The 17,363-nt window shown below is 40.3% G+C and overlaps 8 non-coding genes across 8 annotated transcripts; all 8 read right to left on the bottom strand.

The window, feature by feature from the left end:
• Window positions 1–251: 251 nt before the first annotated feature.
• Window positions 252–469, bottom strand: LOC142142099 (small nucleolar RNA U3). Its single transcript, XR_012689039.1, has one exon. It is a non-coding gene; the product is annotated as a small nucleolar RNA U3 (small nucleolar RNA).
• A 1,938-nt stretch (window positions 470–2,407) lies between these two features.
• LOC142142130 (small nucleolar RNA U3) lies at window positions 2,408–2,625 on the bottom strand. The gene has a single exon (XR_012689066.1). It is a non-coding gene; the product is annotated as a small nucleolar RNA U3 (small nucleolar RNA).
• A 1,934-nt stretch (window positions 2,626–4,559) lies between these two features.
• On the bottom strand, window positions 4,560–4,777 carry LOC142142190 (small nucleolar RNA U3). The gene has a single exon (XR_012689118.1). It is a non-coding gene; the product is annotated as a small nucleolar RNA U3 (small nucleolar RNA).
• Window positions 4,778–6,718: 1,941 nt separating this feature from the next.
• LOC142142098 (small nucleolar RNA U3) lies at window positions 6,719–6,936 on the bottom strand. The gene has a single exon (XR_012689038.1). It is a non-coding gene; the product is annotated as a small nucleolar RNA U3 (small nucleolar RNA).
• A 1,939-nt stretch (window positions 6,937–8,875) lies between these two features.
• On the bottom strand, window positions 8,876–9,093 carry LOC142142128 (small nucleolar RNA U3). The gene has a single exon (XR_012689065.1). It is a non-coding gene; the product is annotated as a small nucleolar RNA U3 (small nucleolar RNA).
• Window positions 9,094–11,027: 1,934 nt separating this feature from the next.
• LOC142142188 (small nucleolar RNA U3) lies at window positions 11,028–11,245 on the bottom strand. Its single transcript, XR_012689117.1, has one exon. It is a non-coding gene; the product is annotated as a small nucleolar RNA U3 (small nucleolar RNA).
• Window positions 11,246–13,186: 1,941 nt separating this feature from the next.
• Window positions 13,187–13,404, bottom strand: LOC142142097 (small nucleolar RNA U3). Its single transcript, XR_012689037.1, has one exon. It is a non-coding gene; the product is annotated as a small nucleolar RNA U3 (small nucleolar RNA).
• Window positions 13,405–15,340: 1,936 nt separating this feature from the next.
• Window positions 15,341–15,558, bottom strand: LOC142142133 (small nucleolar RNA U3). The gene has a single exon (XR_012689068.1). It is a non-coding gene; the product is annotated as a small nucleolar RNA U3 (small nucleolar RNA).
• Window positions 15,559–17,363: the final 1,805 nt, after the last annotated feature.

The raw sequence follows: 17,363 nt of genomic DNA, 5'->3' as shown, positions 1-17,363 counted from the left end.
CAAGGTTTCCCATTCCTCAATGATTTTTAGATATCTTTGGCTCACTACAACAGAAGCACATAACCCAGGTTCTCTCAGCTGCACCAATCTCAGGCCAGATGACCAAAGTAGCTTGTCCTTATTAAGAAAACCATTTCTAATATCATAAGACAGAACTTTACAAAAACAACAGCAAAGCAAATCCAGCTATACTGAAATCTCGGCTTAAGTTCTTTCAAAACATTCTCTGTTGTTGACAATTCAGAAACCCAACCACTCAGCTGGTGATTTCACTCCTCTACTCTTCCACAAAGGAAAAGAGAAACAGTCATCAAAAGCAGATAGTAGCTACCATAAAGCAGCACTACAAGCTCACTTCACACTCAAGAGAAATCATTAAAACTCTTCCTCATGGTTGGTGAGTCTGTACACTTTAGAGCACATTTCCAAATGTATAAACTATAGAAATGATCCCTGAAAGTATAGTCTTAACAAACTACTCTTCCATTAAGACACCAGCTGACATGGCAGCCTTTTTAATATTATAGCGATTTTTAACGTTTTTCGTGTTGAATTTCTAGTTTTATTTTTTGGATGGTGATAAAGAATACTGCATTTATATTTAGAACCAACAATGTTCTCAACTGAATTTAATGAATATTTTGTTCTACTTTTGAGCACTCATTTGCTTATTTGTCATGGTGAAGTCGGAAGGGGATTTAGCTACTATCTTACAGACATGAAGTGCAGGGAGCCTATGCGGTCCTTCCATAGATGGCCACATGGCATACTACTCACAGTGGTCGCATAATCTATTCAGCTGTAGTACAATATTCTATGAATGAATGATGTGGCCGCCTATGCACAGACTACATATGGTGTCTACCATGGCAGCCCCCCACACACACACACTGGGTAAACACAAAACAAAAACAGAAAAGTTAAAATAAAACTTGAAGAAGCAAAAAAAATATAAAAAAGTTGGTGATCTGCAGTGCAGCCCGGGCAGGGGCAGGCTGGGTTCGGGGGCCGGGAGGCATCTCCCCCTTGGGTCGGTCCCATAGAGGGCTACTTTGGGCTGGGTCACTGGGCCACCTGCATTTTTTTCCTTTAAAAGGTTCCTAATTGGCTGCTGAATCGAGTCTTGTCCCCTGAGCTAAAATTTGCCAGCCCTCCCCTGGGCCCTGGTAGTTAGTACCCTACCCCCCATCAGCATCCCTGGTCATATCTTGTTCCTAATGTCTTGAATTGTACCAGAAAGTATGAATGATTATGTTTTACGGTGTATTGTGCTTACAGCTTCGCTGCAACGTAATACATTTGAACGTAATGTATTGTATGTTTTCTGTACCTTTATACAAAATAAAGATACATATTCAATCAAAAATTGTAAATCAATATTTGGCAGGTGTGGGTCTCAAATTGTTTGAAATTATCCAAAAACAAATTCCGGTACAATTACAATGAAATACAGATCCGAATTAAAATAGTAAGAACTAAAAACATTCACAATGGGAAAGAAAACTATGTATGGGCTGGAAGCTTGTGAGAAGGGCCCTTTAACCTCTCATACAAGTAACGCCATCATACTCCCAACAAGCAGAGGCGCGCAAACAATGCAACATAAAATGTTTTGATAACCTAATACCAACAAATTGCTTCCCCAGTTACATTTTTTTTTTTTTTTTTTTTTTTTATTTCCTCTTATATATTGAAAGCCTGGGATCATGCTTTTGGGTCACTGAGCGCAAAAAATGTGTAAAAACACAAAAAAGTGCACAGGGTGCGGAACATCAAGCCCTCCTTAAAAGTGGCAGGTCCCCTTTATCTCCAACACCAAAAGGGGTCTTTTGGCCCCCCTTCACCGCAAAGCTCGGTGGTGTCCCTTTAGCCCTGGGTTTTGTCGAAGGTTTCCCCAGGGCAACTGAACTTTTGCCGCCCCCTTGAAAAGGGGAACCTCAGGCCACACCTCTACCCTAGATTGTGGTGAGGAGCTCATAGGGTCATCTGCACCCACCAATCTGTAAAATTTAAAAACAACAGTTGAGGTGACAAACCAAAGAGATGAATAAATAAGTGCAGAGCAAGTATGGCCCCAGTCTAATGGACAGGCTATTACAAAAATATGCTGTAAAAGAAATATTGGAAAAAACATGGTCCTCGTCTTACTCTATCAACAAGGTTTCCCATTCCTCAATGATTTTTAGATATCTTTGGCTCACTACAACAGAAGCACATAACCCAGGTTCTCTCAGCTGCACCAATCTCAGGCCAGATGACCAAAGTAGCTTGTCCTTATTAAGAAAACCATTTCTAATATCATAAGACAGAACTTTACAAAAACAACAGCAAAGCAAATCCAGCTATACTGAAATCTCATCTTAAGTTCTTTCATAACATTCTCTGTTGTTGACAACTCAGAAACCCAACCACTCAGCTGGTGATTTCACTCCTCTACTCTTCCACAAAGGAAAAGAGAAACAGTCATCAAAAGCAGATAGTAGCTACCATAAAGCAGCACTACAAGCTCACTTCACACTCAAGAGAAATCATTAAAACTCTTCCTCATGGTTGGTTAGTCTGTATACTTTAGAGCACATTTCCAAATGTATAAACTACAGAAATGATCCCTGAAAGTATAGTCTTAACAAACTACTCTTCCATTAAGACACCAGCTGACATGGCAGCCTTTTTAATATTATAGCGATTTTTAACGTTTTTCGTGTTGAATTTCTAGTTTTATTTTTTGGATGGTGATAAAGAATACTGCATTTATATTTAGAACCAACAATGTTCTCAACTGAATTTAATGAATATTTTGTTCTACTTTTGAGCACTCATTTGCTTATTTGTCATGGTGAAGTCGGAAGGGGATTTAGCTACTATCTTACAGACATGAAGTGCAGGGAGCCTATGCGGTCCTTCCATAGATGGCCACATGGCATACTACTCACAGTGGTCGCATAATCTATTCAGCTGTAGTACAATATTCTATGAATGAATGATGTGGCCGCCTATGCACAGACTACATATGGTGTCTACCATGGCAGCCCCCCACACACACACACTGGGTAAACACAAAACAAAAACAAAAAAGTTAAAATAAAACTTGAAGCAAAAAAAAATATAAAAAAGTTGGTGATCTGCAGTGCAGCCCGGGCAGGGGCAGGCTGAATTCGGGGGCCGGGAGGCATCTCCCCCTTGGGTCGGTCCCATAGAGGGCTACTTTGGGCTGGGTCACTGGGCCACCTGCATTTTTTTCCTTTAAAAGGTTCCTAATTGGCTGCTGAATCGAGTCTTGTCCCCTGAGCTAAAATTTGCCAGCCCTCCCCTGGGCCCTGGTAGTTAGTACCCTACCCCCCATCAGCATCCCTGGTCATATCTTGTTCCTAATGTCTTGAATTGTACCAGAAAGTATGAATGATTATGTTTTACGGTGTATTGTGCTTACAGCTTCGCTGCAACGTAATACATTTGAACGTAATGTATTGTATGTTTTCTGTACCTTTATACAAAATAAAGATACATATTCAATCAAAAATTGTAAATCAATATTTGGCAGGTGTGGGTCTCAAATTGTTTGAAATTATCCAAAAACAAATTCCGGTACAATTACAATGAAATACAGATCCGAATTAAAATAGTAAGAACTAAAAACATTGATAATGGGAAAGAAAACTATGTATGGGCTGGAAGCTTGTGAGAAGGGCCCTTTAACCTCTCATACAAGTAACGCCATCATACTCCCAACAAGCAGAGGCGCGCAAACAATGCAACATAAAATGTTTTGATAACCTAATACCAACAAATTGCTTTCCCAGTTACATTTTTTTTTATTTTTTTTAAATCCTCTTATATATTGAAAGCCTGGGATCATGCTTTTGGGTCACTGAGCGCAAAAAATGTGTAAAAACACAAAAAAGTGCACAGGGTGCGGAACATCAAGCCCTCCTTAAAAGTGGCAGGTCCCCTTTATCTCCAACACCAAAAGGGGTCTTTTGGCCCCCCTTCACCGCAAAGCTCGGTGGTGTCCCTTTAGCCCTGGGTTTTGTCGAAGGTTTCCCCAGGGCAACTGAACTTTTGCCGCCCCCTTGAAAAGGGGAACCTCAGGCCACACCTCTACCCTAGATTGTGGTGAGGAGCTCATAGGGTCATCTGCACCCACCAATCTGTAAAATTTAAAAACAACAGTTGAGGTGACAAACCAAAGAGATGAATAAATAAGTAAGTGCAGAGCAAGTATGGCCCCAGTCTAATGGACAGGCTATTACAAAAATATGCTGTAAAAGAAATATTGGAAAAAACATGGTCCTCGTCTTACTCTATCAACAAGGTTTCCCATTCCTCAATGATTTTTAGATATCTTTGGCTCACTACAACAGAAGCACATAACCCAGGTTCTCTCAGCTGCACCAATCTCAGGCCAGATGACCAAAGTAGCTTGTCCTTATTAAGAAAACCATTTCTAATATCATAAGACAGAACTTTACAAAAACAACAGCAAAGCAAATCCAGCTATACTGAAATCTCGGCTTAAGTTCTTTCATAACATTCTCTGTTGTTGACAATTCAGAAACCCAACCGCTCAGCTGGTGATTTCACTCCTCTACTCTTCCACAAAGGAAAAGAGAAACAGTCATCAAAAGCAGATAGTAGCTACCATAAAGCAGCACTACAAGCTAACTTCACACTCAAGAGATATCATTAAAACTCTTCCTCATGGTTGGTGAGTCTGTATACTTTAGAGCACATTTCCAAATGTATACACTATAGAAATGATCCCTGAAAGTATAGTCTTAACAAACTACTCTTCCATTAAGACACCAGCTGACATGGCAGCCTTTTTAATATTATAGCGATTTTTAACGTTTTTCGTGTTGAATTTCTAGTTTTATTTTTTGGATGGTGATAAAGAATACTGCATTTATATTTAGAACCAACAATGTTCTCAACTGAATTTAATGAATATTTTGTTCTACTTTTGAGCACTCATTTGCTTATTTGTCATGGTGAAGTCGGAAGGGGATTTAGCTACTATCTTACAGACATGAAGTGCAGGGAGCCTATGCGGTCCTTCCATAGATGGCCACATGGCATACTACTCACAGTGGTCGCATAATCTATTCAGCTGTAGTACAATATTCTATGAATGAATGATGTGGCCGCCTATGCACAGACTACATATGGTGTCTACCATGGCAGCCCCCCACACACACACACTGGGTAAACACAAAACAAAAACAGAAAAGTTAAAATAAAACTTGCAGAAGCAAAAAAAATATAAAAAAGTTGGTGATCTGCAGTGCAGCCCGGGCAGGGGCAGGCTGAATTCGGGGGCCGGGAGGCATCTCCCCCTTGGGTCGGTCCCATAGAGGGCTACTTTGGGCTGGGTCACTGGGCCACCTGCATTTTTTTTCCTTTAAAAGGTTCCTAATTGGCTGCTGAATCGAGTCTTGTCCCCTGAGCTAAAATTTGCCAGCCCTCCCCTGGGCCCTGGTAGTTAGTACCCTACCCCCCATCAGCATCCCTGGTCATATCTTGTTCCTAATGTCTTGAATTGTACCAGAAAGTATGAATGATTATGTTTTACGGTGTATTGTGCTTACAGCTTCGCTGCAACGTAATACATTTGAACGTAATGTATTGTATGTTTTCTGTACCTTTATACAAAATAAAGATACATATTCAATCAAAAATTGTAAATCAATATTTGGCAGGTGTGGGTCTCAAATTGTTTGAAATTATCCAAAAACAAATTCCGGTACAATTACAATGAAATACAGATCCGAATTAAAATAGTAAGAACTAAAAACATTCATAATGGGAAAGAAAACTATGTATGGGCTGGAAGCTTGTGAGAAGGGCCCTTTAACCTCTCATACAAGTAATGCCATCATACTCCCAACAAGCAGAGGCGCGCAAACAATGCAACATAAAATGTTTTGATAACCTAATACCAACAAATTGCTTCCCCAGTTACATTTTTTTTTTTTATTTTTTTTTATTTCCTCTTATATATTGAAAGCCTGGGATCATGCTTTTGGGTCACTGAGCGCAAAAAATGTGTAAAAACACAAAAAAGTGCACAGGGTGCGGAACATCAAGCCCTCCTTAAAAGTGGCAGGTCCCCTTTATCTCCAACACCAAAAGGGGTCTTTTGGCCCCCCTTCACCGCAAAGCTCGGTGGTGTCCCTTTAGCCCTGGGTTTTGTCGAAGGTTTCCCCAGGGCAACTGAACTTTTGCCGCCCCCTTGAAAAGGGGAACCTCAGGCCACACCTCTACCCTAGATTGTGGTGAGGAGCTCATAGGGTCATCTGCACCCACCAATCTGTAAAATTTAAAAACAACAGTTGAGGTGACAAACCAAAGAGATGAATAAATAAGTAAGTGCAGAGCAAGTATGGCCCCAGTCTAATGGACAGGCTATTACAAAAATATGCTGTAAAAGAAATATTGGAAAAAACATGGTCCTCGTCTTACTCTATCAACAAGGTTTCCCATTCCTCAATGATTTTTAGATATCTTTGGCTCACTACAACAGAAGCACATAACCCAGGTTCTCTCAGCTGCACCAATCTCAGGCCAGATGACCAAAGTAGCTTGTCCTTATTAAGAAAACCATTTCTAATATCATAAGACAGAACTTTACAAAAACAACAGCAAAGCAAATCCAGCTATACTGAAATCTCGGCTTAAGTTCTTTCAAAACATTCTCTGTTGTTGACAATTCAGAAACCCAACCACTCAGCTGGTGATTTCACTCCTCTACTCTTCCACAAAGGAAAAGAGAAACAGTCATCAAAAGCAGATAGTAGCTACCATAAAGCAGCACTACAAGCTCACTTCACACTCAAGAGAAATCATTAAAACTCTTCCTCATGGTTGGTGAGTCTGTACACTTTAGAGCACATTTCCAAATGTATAAACTATAGAAATGATCCCTGAAAGTATAGTCTTAACAAACTACTCTTCCATTAAGACACCAGCTGACATGGCAGCCTTTTTAATATTATAGCGATTTTTAACGTTTTTCGTGTTGAATTTCTAGTTTTATTTTTTGGATGGTGATAAAGAATACTGCATTTATATTTAGAACCAACAATGTTCTCAACTGAATTTAATGAATATTTTGTTCTACTTTTGAGCACTCATTTGCTTATTTGTCATGGTGAAGTCGGAAGGGGATTTAGCTACTATCTTACAGACATGAAGTGCAGGGAGCCTATGCGGTCCTTCCATAGATGGCCACATGGCATACTACTCACAGTGGTCGCATAATCTATTCAGCTGTAGTACAATATTCTATGAATGAATGATGTGGCCGCCTATGCACAGACTACATATGGTGTCTACCATGGCAGCCCCCCACACACACACACTGGGTAAACACAAAACAAAAACAGAAAAGTTAAAATAAAACTTGAAGAAGCAAAAAAAATATAAAAAAGTTGGTGATCTGCAGTGCAGCCCGGGCAGGGGCAGGCTGGGTTCGGGGGCCGGGAGGCATCTCCCCCTTGGGTCGGTCCCATAGAGGGCTACTTTGGGCTGGGTCACTGGGCCACCTGCATTTTTTTCCTTTAAAAGGTTCCTAATTGGCTGCTGAATCGAGTCTTGTCCCCTGAGCTAAAATTTGCCAGCCCTCCCCTGGGCCCTGGTAGTTAGTACCCTACCCCCCATCAGCATCCCTGGTCATATCTTGTTCCTAATGTCTTGAATTGTACCAGAAAGTATGAATGATTATGTTTTACGGTGTATTGTGCTTACAGCTTCGCTGCAACGTAATACATTTGAACGTAATGTATTGTATGTTTTCTGTACCTTTATACAAAATAAAGATACATATTCAATCAAAAATTGTAAATCAATATTTGGCAGGTGTGGGTCTCAAATTGTTTGAAATTATCCAAAAACAAATTCCGGTACAATTACAATGAAATACAGATCCGAATTAAAATAGTAAGAACTAAAAACATTCACAATGGGAAAGAAAACTATGTATGGGCTGGAAGCTTGTGAGAAGGGCCCTTTAACCTCTCATACAAGTAACGCCATCATACTCCCAACAAGCAGAGGCGCGCAAACAATGCAACATAAAATGTTTTGATAACCTAATACCAACAAATTGCTTCCCCAGTTACATTTTTTTTTTTTTTTTTTTTTTTTTATTTCCTCTTATATATTGAAAGCCTGGGATCATGCTTTTGGGTCACTGAGCGCAAAAAATGTGTAAAAACACAAAAAAGTGCACAGGGTGCGGAACATCAAGCCCTCCTTAAAAGTGGCAGGTCCCCTTTATCTCCAACACCAAAAGGGGTCTTTTGGCCCCCCTTCACCGCAAAGCTCGGTGGTGTCCCTTTAGCCCTGGGTTTTGTCGAAGGTTTCCCCAGGGCAACTGAACTTTTGCCGCCCCCTTGAAAAGGGGAACCTCAGGCCACACCTCTACCCTAGATTGTGGTGAGGAGCTCATAGGGTCATCTGCACCCACCAATCTGTAAAATTTAAAAACAACAGTTGAGGTGACAAACCAAAGAGATGAATAAATAAGTGCAGAGCAAGTATGGCCCCAGTCTAATGGACAGGCTATTACAAAAATATGCTGTAAAAGAAATATTGGAAAAAACATGGTCCTCGTCTTACTCTATCAACAAGGTTTCCCATTCCTCAATGATTTTTAGATATCTTTGGCTCACTACAACAGAAGCACATAACCCAGGTTCTCTCAGCTGCACCAATCTCAGGCCAGATGACCAAAGTAGCTTGTCCTTATTAAGAAAACCATTTCTAATATCATAAGACAGAACTTTACAAAAACAACAGCAAAGCAAATCCAGCTATACTGAAATCTCATCTTAAGTTCTTTCATAACATTCTCTGTTGTTGACAACTCAGAAACCCAACCACTCAGCTGGTGATTTCACTCCTCTACTCTTCCACAAAGGAAAAGAGAAACAGTCATCAAAAGCAGATAGTAGCTACCATAAAGCAGCACTACAAGCTCACTTCACACTCAAGAGAAATCATTAAAACTCTTCCTCATGGTTGGTTAGTCTGTATACTTTAGAGCACATTTCCAAATGTATAAACTACAGAAATGATCCCTGAAAGTATAGTCTTAACAAACTACTCTTCCATTAAGACACCAGCTGACATGGCAGCCTTTTTAATATTATAGCGATTTTTAACGTTTTTCGTGTTGAATTTCTAGTTTTATTTTTTGGATGGTGATAAAGAATACTGCATTTATATTTAGAACCAACAATGTTCTCAACTGAATTTAATGAATATTTTGTTCTACTTTTGAGCACTCATTTGCTTATTTGTCATGGTGAAGTCGGAAGGGGATTTAGCTACTATCTTACAGACATGAAGTGCAGGGAGCCTATGCGGTCCTTCCATAGATGGCCACATGGCATACTACTCACAGTGGTCGCATAATCTATTCAGCTGTAGTACAATATTCTATGAATGAATGATGTGGCCGCCTATGCACAGACTACATATGGTGTCTACCATGGCAGCCCCCCACACACACACACTGGGTAAACACAAAACAAAAACAAAAAAGTTAAAATAAAACTTGAAGCAAAAAAAAATATAAAAAAGTTGGTGATCTGCAGTGCAGCCCGGGCAGGGGCAGGCTGAATTCGGGGGCCGGGAGGCATCTCCCCCTTGGGTCGGTCCCATAGAGGGCTACTTTGGGCTGGGTCACTGGGCCACCTGCATTTTTTTCCTTTAAAAGGTTCCTAATTGGCTGCTGAATCGAGTCTTGTCCCCTGAGCTAAAATTTGCCAGCCCTCCCCTGGGCCCTGGTAGTTAGTACCCTACCCCCCATCAGCATCCCTGGTCATATCTTGTTCCTAATGTCTTGAATTGTACCAGAAAGTATGAATGATTATGTTTTACGGTGTATTGTGCTTACAGCTTCGCTGCAACGTAATACATTTGAACGTAATGTATTGTATGTTTTCTGTACCTTTATACAAAATAAAGATACATATTCAATCAAAAATTGTAAATCAATATTTGGCAGGTGTGGGTCTCAAATTGTTTGAAATTATCCAAAAACAAATTCCGGTACAATTACAATGAAATACAGATCCGAATTAAAATAGTAAGAACTAAAAACATTGATAATGGGAAAGAAAACTATGTATGGGCTGGAAGCTTGTGAGAAGGGCCCTTTAACCTCTCATACAAGTAACGCCATCATACTCCCAACAAGCAGAGGCGCGCAAACAATGCAACATAAAATGTTTTGATAACCTAATACCAACAAATTGCTTTCCCAGTTACATTTTTTTTTATTTTTTTTAAATCCTCTTATATATTGAAAGCCTGGGATCATGCTTTTGGGTCACTGAGCGCAAAAAATGTGTAAAAACACAAAAAAGTGCACAGGGTGCGGAACATCAAGCCCTCCTTAAAAGTGGCAGGTCCCCTTTATCTCCAACACCAAAAGGGGTCTTTTGGCCCCCCTTCACCGCAAAGCTCGGTGGTGTCCCTTTAGCCCTGGGTTTTGTCGAAGGTTTCCCCAGGGCAACTGAACTTTTGCCGCCCCCTTGAAAAGGGGAACCTCAGGCCACACCTCTACCCTAGATTGTGGTGAGGAGCTCATAGGGTCATCTGCACCCACCAATCTGTAAAATTTAAAAACAACAGTTGAGGTGACAAACCAAAGAGATGAATAAATAAGTAAGTGCAGAGCAAGTATGGCCCCAGTCTAATGGACAGGCTATTACAAAAATATGCTGTAAAAGAAATATTGGAAAAAACATGGTCCTCGTCTTACTCTATCAACAAGGTTTCCCATTCCTCAATGATTTTTAGATATCTTTGGCTCACTACAACAGAAGCACATAACCCAGGTTCTCTCAGCTGCACCAATCTCAGGCCAGATGACCAAAGTAGCTTGTCCTTATTAAGAAAACCATTTCTAATATCATAAGACAGAACTTTACAAAAACAACAGCAAAGCAAATCCAGCTATACTGAAATCTCGGCTTAAGTTCTTTCATAACATTCTCTGTTGTTGACAATTCAGAAACCCAACCGCTCAGCTGGTGATTTCACTCCTCTACTCTTCCACAAAGGAAAAGAGAAACAGTCATCAAAAGCAGATAGTAGCTACCATAAAGCAGCACTACAAGCTAACTTCACACTCAAGAGATATCATTAAAACTCTTCCTCATGGTTGGTGAGTCTGTATACTTTAGAGCACATTTCCAAATGTATACACTATAGAAATGATCCCTGAAAGTATAGTCTTAACAAACTACTCTTCCATTAAGACACCAGCTGACATGGCAGCCTTTTTAATATTATAGCGATTTTTAACGTTTTTCGTGTTGAATTTCTAGTTTTATTTTTTGGATGGTGATAAAGAATACTGCATTTATATTTAGAACCAACAATGTTCTCAACTGAATTTAATGAATATTTTGTTCTACTTTTGAGCACTCATTTGCTTATTTGTCATGGTGAAGTCGGAAGGGGATTTAGCTACTATCTTACAGACATGAAGTGCAGGGAGCCTATGCGGTCCTTCCATAGATGGCCACATGGCATACTACTCACAGTGGTCGCATAATCTATTCAGCTGTAGTACAATATTCTATGAATGAATGATGTGGCCGCCTATGCACAGACTACATATGGTGTCTACCATGGCAGCCCCCCACACACACACACTGGGTAAACACAAAACAAAAACAAAAAAGTTAAAATAAAACTTGCAGAAGCAAAAAAAATATAAAAAAGTTGGTGATCTGCAGTGCAGCCCGGGCAGGGGCAGGCTGAATTCGGGGGCCGGGAGGCATCTCCCCCTTGGGTCGGTCCCATAGAGGGCTACTTTGGGCTGGGTCACTGGGCCACCTGCATTTTTTTTCCTTTAAAAGGTTCCTAATTGGCTGCTGAATCGAGTCTTGTCCCCTGAGCTAAAATTTGCCAGCCCTCCCCTGGGCCCTGGTAGTTAGTACCCTACCCCCCATCAGCATCCCTGGTCATATCTTGTTCCTAATGTCTTGAATTGTACCAGAAAGTATGAATGATTATGTTTTACGGTGTATTGTGCTTACAGCTTCGCTGCAACGTAATACATTTGAACGTAATGTATTGTATGTTTTCTGTACCTTTATACAAAATAAAGATACATATTCAATCAAAAATTGTAAATCAATATTTGGCAGGTGTGGGTCTCAAATTGTTTGAAATTATCCAAAAACAAATTCCGGTACAATTACAATGAAATACAGATCCGAATTAAAATAGTAAGAACTAAAAACATTCATAATGGGAAAGAAAACTATGTATGGGCTGGAAGCTTGTGAGAAGGGCCCTTTAACCTCTCATACAAGTAATGCCATCATACTCCCAACAAGCAGAGGCGCGCAAACAATGCAACATAAAATGTTTTGATAACCTAATACCAACAAATTGCTTCCCCAGTTACATTTTTTTTTTTTATTTTTTTTTATTTCCTCTTATATATTGAAAGCCTGGGATCATGCTTTTGGGTCACTGAGCGCAAAAAATGTGTAAAAACACAAAAAAGTGCACAGGGTGCGGAACATCAAGCCCTCCTTAAAAGTGGCAGGTCCCCTTTATCTCCAACACCAAAAGGGGTCTTTTGGCCCCCCTTCACCGCAAAGCTCGGTGGTGTCCCTTTAGCCCTGGGTTTTGTCGAAGGTTTCCCCAGGGCAACTGAACTTTTGCCGCCCCCTTGAAAAGGGGAACCTCAGGCCACACCTCTACCCTAGATTGTGGTGAGGAGCTCATAGGGTCATCTGCACCCACCAATCTGTAAAATTTAAAAACAACAGTTGAGGTGACAAACCAAAGAGATGAATAAATAAGTAAGTGCAGAGCAAGTATGGCCCCAGTCTAATGGACAGGCTATTACAAAAATATGCTGTAAAAGAAATATTGGAAAAAACATGGTCCTCGTCTTACTCTATCAACAAGGTTTCCCATTCCTCAATGATTTTTAGATATCTTTGGCTCACTACAACAGAAGCACATAACCCAGGTTCTCTCAGCTGCACCAATCTCAGGCCAGATGACCAAAGTAGCTTGTCCTTATTAAGAAAACCATTTCTAATATCATAAGACAGAACTTTACAAAAACAACAGCAAAGCAAATCCAGCTATACTGAAATCTCGGCTTAAGTTCTTTCAAAACATTCTCTGTTGTTGACAATTCAGAAACCCAACCACTCAGCTGGTGATTTCACTCCTCTACTCTTCCACAAAGGAAAAGAGAAACAGTCATCAAAAGCAGATAGTAGCTACCATAAAGCAGCACTACAAGCTCACTTCACACTCAAGAGAAATCATTAAAACTCTTCCTCATGGTTGGTGAGTCTGTACACTTTAGAGCACATTTCCAAATGTATAAACTATAGAAATGATCCCTGAAAGTATAGTCTTAACAAACTACTCTTCCATTAAGACACCAGCTGACATGGCAGCCTTTTTAATATTATAGCGATTTTTAACGTTTTTCGTGTTGAATTTCTAGTTTTATTTTTTGGATGGTGATAAAGAATACTGCATTTATATTTAGAACCAACAATGTTCTCAACTGAATTTAATGAATATTTTGTTCTACTTTTGAGCACTCATTTGCTTATTTGTCATGGTGAAGTCGGAAGGGGATTTAGCTACTATCTTACAGACATGAAGTGCAGGGAGCCTATGCGGTCCTTCCATAGATGGCCACATGGCATACTACTCACAGTGGTCGCATAATCTATTCAGCTGTAGTACAATATTCTATGAATGAATGATGTGGCCGCCTATGCACAGACTACATATGGTGTCTACCATGGCAGCCCCCCACACACACACACTGGGTAAACACAAAACAAAAACAGAAAAGTTAAAATAAAACTTGAAGAAGCAAAAAAAATATAAAAAAGTTGGTGATCTGCAGTGCAGCCCGGGCAGGGGCAGGCTGGGTTCGGGGGCCGGGAGGCATCTCCCCCTTGGGTCGGTCCCATAGAGGGCTACTTTGGGCTGGGTCACTGGGCCACCTGCATTTTTTTCCTTTAAAAGGTTCCTAATTGGCTGCTGAATCGAGTCTTGTCCCCTGAGCTAAAATTTGCCAGCCCTCCCCTGGGCCCTGGTAGTTAGTACCCTACCCCCCATCAGCATCCCTGGTCATATCTTGTTCCTAATGTCTTGAATTGTACCAGAAAGTATGAATGATTATGTTTTACGGTGTATTGTGCTTACAGCTTCGCTGCAACGTAATACATTTGAACGTAATGTATTGTATGTTTTCTGTACCTTTATACAAAATAAAGATACATATTCAATCAAAAATTGTAAATCAATATTTGGCAGGTGTGGGTCTCAAATTGTTTGAAATTATCCAAAAACAAATTCCGGTACAATTACAATGAAATACAGATCCGAATTAAAATAGTAAGAACTAAAAACATTCATAATGGGAAAGAAAACTATGTATGGGCTGGAAGCTTGTGAGAAGGGCCCTTTAACCTCTCATACAAGTAACGCCATCATACTCCCAACAAGCAGAGGCGCGCAAACAATGCAACATAAAATGTTTTGATAACCTAATACCAACAAATTGCTTTCCCAGTTACATTTTTTTTTATTTTTTTTAAATCCTCTTATATATTGAAAGCCTGGGATCATGCTTTTGGGTCACTGAGCGCAAAAAATGTGTAAAAACACAAAAAAGTGCACAGGGTGCGGAACATCAAGCCCTCCTTAAAAGTGGCAGGTCCCCTTTATCTCCAACACCAAAAGGGGTCTTTTGGCCCCCCTTCACCGCAAAGCTCGGTGGTGTCCCTTTAGCCCTGGGTTTTGTCGAAGGTTTCCCCAGGGCAACTGAACTTTTGCCGCCCCCTTGAAAAGGGGAACCTCAGGCCACACCTCTACCCTAGATTGTGGTGAGGAGCTCATAGGGTCATCTGCACCCACCAATCTGTAAAATTTAAAAACAACAGTTGAGGTGACAAACCAAAGAGATGAATAAATAAGTAAGTGCAGAGCAAGTATGGCCCCAGTCTAATGGACAGGCTATTACAAAAATATGCTGTAAAAGAAATATTAGAAAAAACATGGTCCTCGTCTTACTCTATCAACAAGGTTTCCCATTCCTCAATGATTTTTAGATATCTTTGGCTCACTACAACAGAAGCACATAACCCAGGTTCTCTCAGCTGCACCAATCTCAGGCCAGATGACCAAAGTAGCTTGTCCTTATTAAGAAAACCATTTCTAATATCATAAGACAGAACTTTACAAAAACAACAGCAAAGCAAATCCAGCTATACTGAAATCTCGTCTTAAGTTCTTTCATAACATTCTCTGTTGTTGACAACTCAGAAACCCAACCACTCAGCTGGTGATTTCACTCCTCTACTCTTCCACAAAGGAAAAGAGAAACAGTCATCAAAAGCAGATAGTAGCTACCATAAAGCAGCACTACAAGCTCACTTCACACTCAAGAGAAATCATTAAAACTCTTCCTCATGGTTGGTGAGTCTGTATACTTTAGAGCACATTTCCAAATGTATAAACTATAGAAATGATCCCTGAAAGTATAGTCTTAACAAACTACTCTTCCATTAAGACACCAGCTGACATGGCAGCCTTTTTAATATTATAGCGATTTTTAACGTTTTTCGTGTTGAATTTCTAGTTTTATTTTTTGGATGGTGATAAAGAATACTGCATTTATATTTAGAACCAACAATGTTCTCAACTGAATTTAATGAATATTTTGTTCTACTTTTGAGCACTCATTTGCTTATTTGTCATGGTGAAGTCGGAAGGGGATTTAGCTACTATCTTACAGACATGAAGTGCAGGGAGCCTATGCGGTCCTTCCATAGATGGCCACATGGCATACTACTCACAGTGGTCGCATAATCTATTCAGCTGTAGTACAATATTCTATGAATGAATGATGTGGCCGCCTATGCACAGACTACATATGGTGTCTACCATGGCAGCCCCCCACACACACACACTGGGTAAACACAAAACAAAAACAAAAAAGTTAAAATAAAACTTGAAGAAGCAAAAAAAAATATAAAAAAGTTGGTGATCTGCAGTGCAGCCCGGGCAGGGGCAGGCTGAATTCGGGGGCCGGGAGGCATCTCCCCCTTGGGTCGGTCCCATAGAGGGCTACTTTGGGCTGGGTCACTGGGCCACCTGCATTTTTTTCCTTTAAAAGGTTCCTAATTGGCTGCTGAATCGAGTCTTGTCCCCTGAGCTAAAATTTGCCAGCCCTCCCCTGGGCCCTGGTAGTTAGTACCCTACCCCCCATCAGCATCCCTGGTCATATCTTGTTCCTAATGTCTTGAATTGTACCAGAAAGTATGAATGATTATGTTTTACGGTGTATTGTGCTTACAGCTTCGCTGCAACGTAATACATTTGAACGTAATGTATTGTATGTTTTCTGTACCTTTATACAAAATAAAGATACATATTCAATCAAAAATTGTAAATCAATATTTGGCAGGTGTGGGTCTCAAATTGTTTGAAATTATCCAAAAACAAATTCCGGTACAATTACAATGAAATACAGATCCGAATTAAAATAGTAAGAACTAAAAACATTCATAATGGGAAAGAAAACTATGTATGGGCTGGAAGCTTGTGAGAAGGGCCCTTTAACCTCTCATACAAGTAACGCCATCATACTCCCAACAAGCAGAGGCGCACAAACAATGCAACATAAAATGTTTTGATAACCTAATACCAACAAATTGCTTCCCCAGTTACATTTTTTTATTTTTTTTTATTTCCTCTTATATATTGAAAGCCTGGGATCATGCTTTTGGGTCACTGAGCGCAAAAAATGTGTAAAAACACAAAAAAGTGCACAGGGTGCGGAACATCAAGCCCTCCTTAAAAGTGGAAGGTCCCCTTTATCTCCAACACCAAAAGGGGTCTTTTGGCCCCCCTTCACCGCAAAGCTCGGTGGTGTCCCTTTAGCCCTGGGTTTTGTCAAAGGTTTCCCCAGGGCAACTGAACTTTTGCCGCCCCCTTGAAAAGGGGAACCTCAGGCCACACCTCTACCCTAGATTGTGGTGAGGAGCTCATAGGGTCATCTGCACCCACCAATCTGTAAAATTTAAAAACAACAGTTGAGGTGACAAACCAAAGAGATGAATAAATAAGTAAGTGCAGAGCAAGTATGGCCCCAGTCTAATGGACAGGCTATTACAAAAATATGCTGTAAAAGAAATATTGGAAAAAACATGGTCCTCGTCTTACTCTATCAACAAGGTTTCCCATTCCTCAATGATTTTTAGATATCTTTGGCTCACTACAACAGAAGCACATAACCCAGGTTCTCTCAGCTGCACCAATCTCAGGCCAGATGACCAAAGTAGCTTGTCCTT

This window comes from Mixophyes fleayi, chromosome 2 (genome assembly GCF_038048845.1).
Source record: "Mixophyes fleayi isolate aMixFle1 chromosome 2, aMixFle1.hap1, whole genome shotgun sequence".
Taxonomy (NCBI): Eukaryota; Metazoa; Chordata; class Amphibia; order Anura; family Limnodynastidae; genus Mixophyes; species Mixophyes fleayi.
This window is presented reverse-complemented; position numbering and strand designations above follow the sequence as displayed.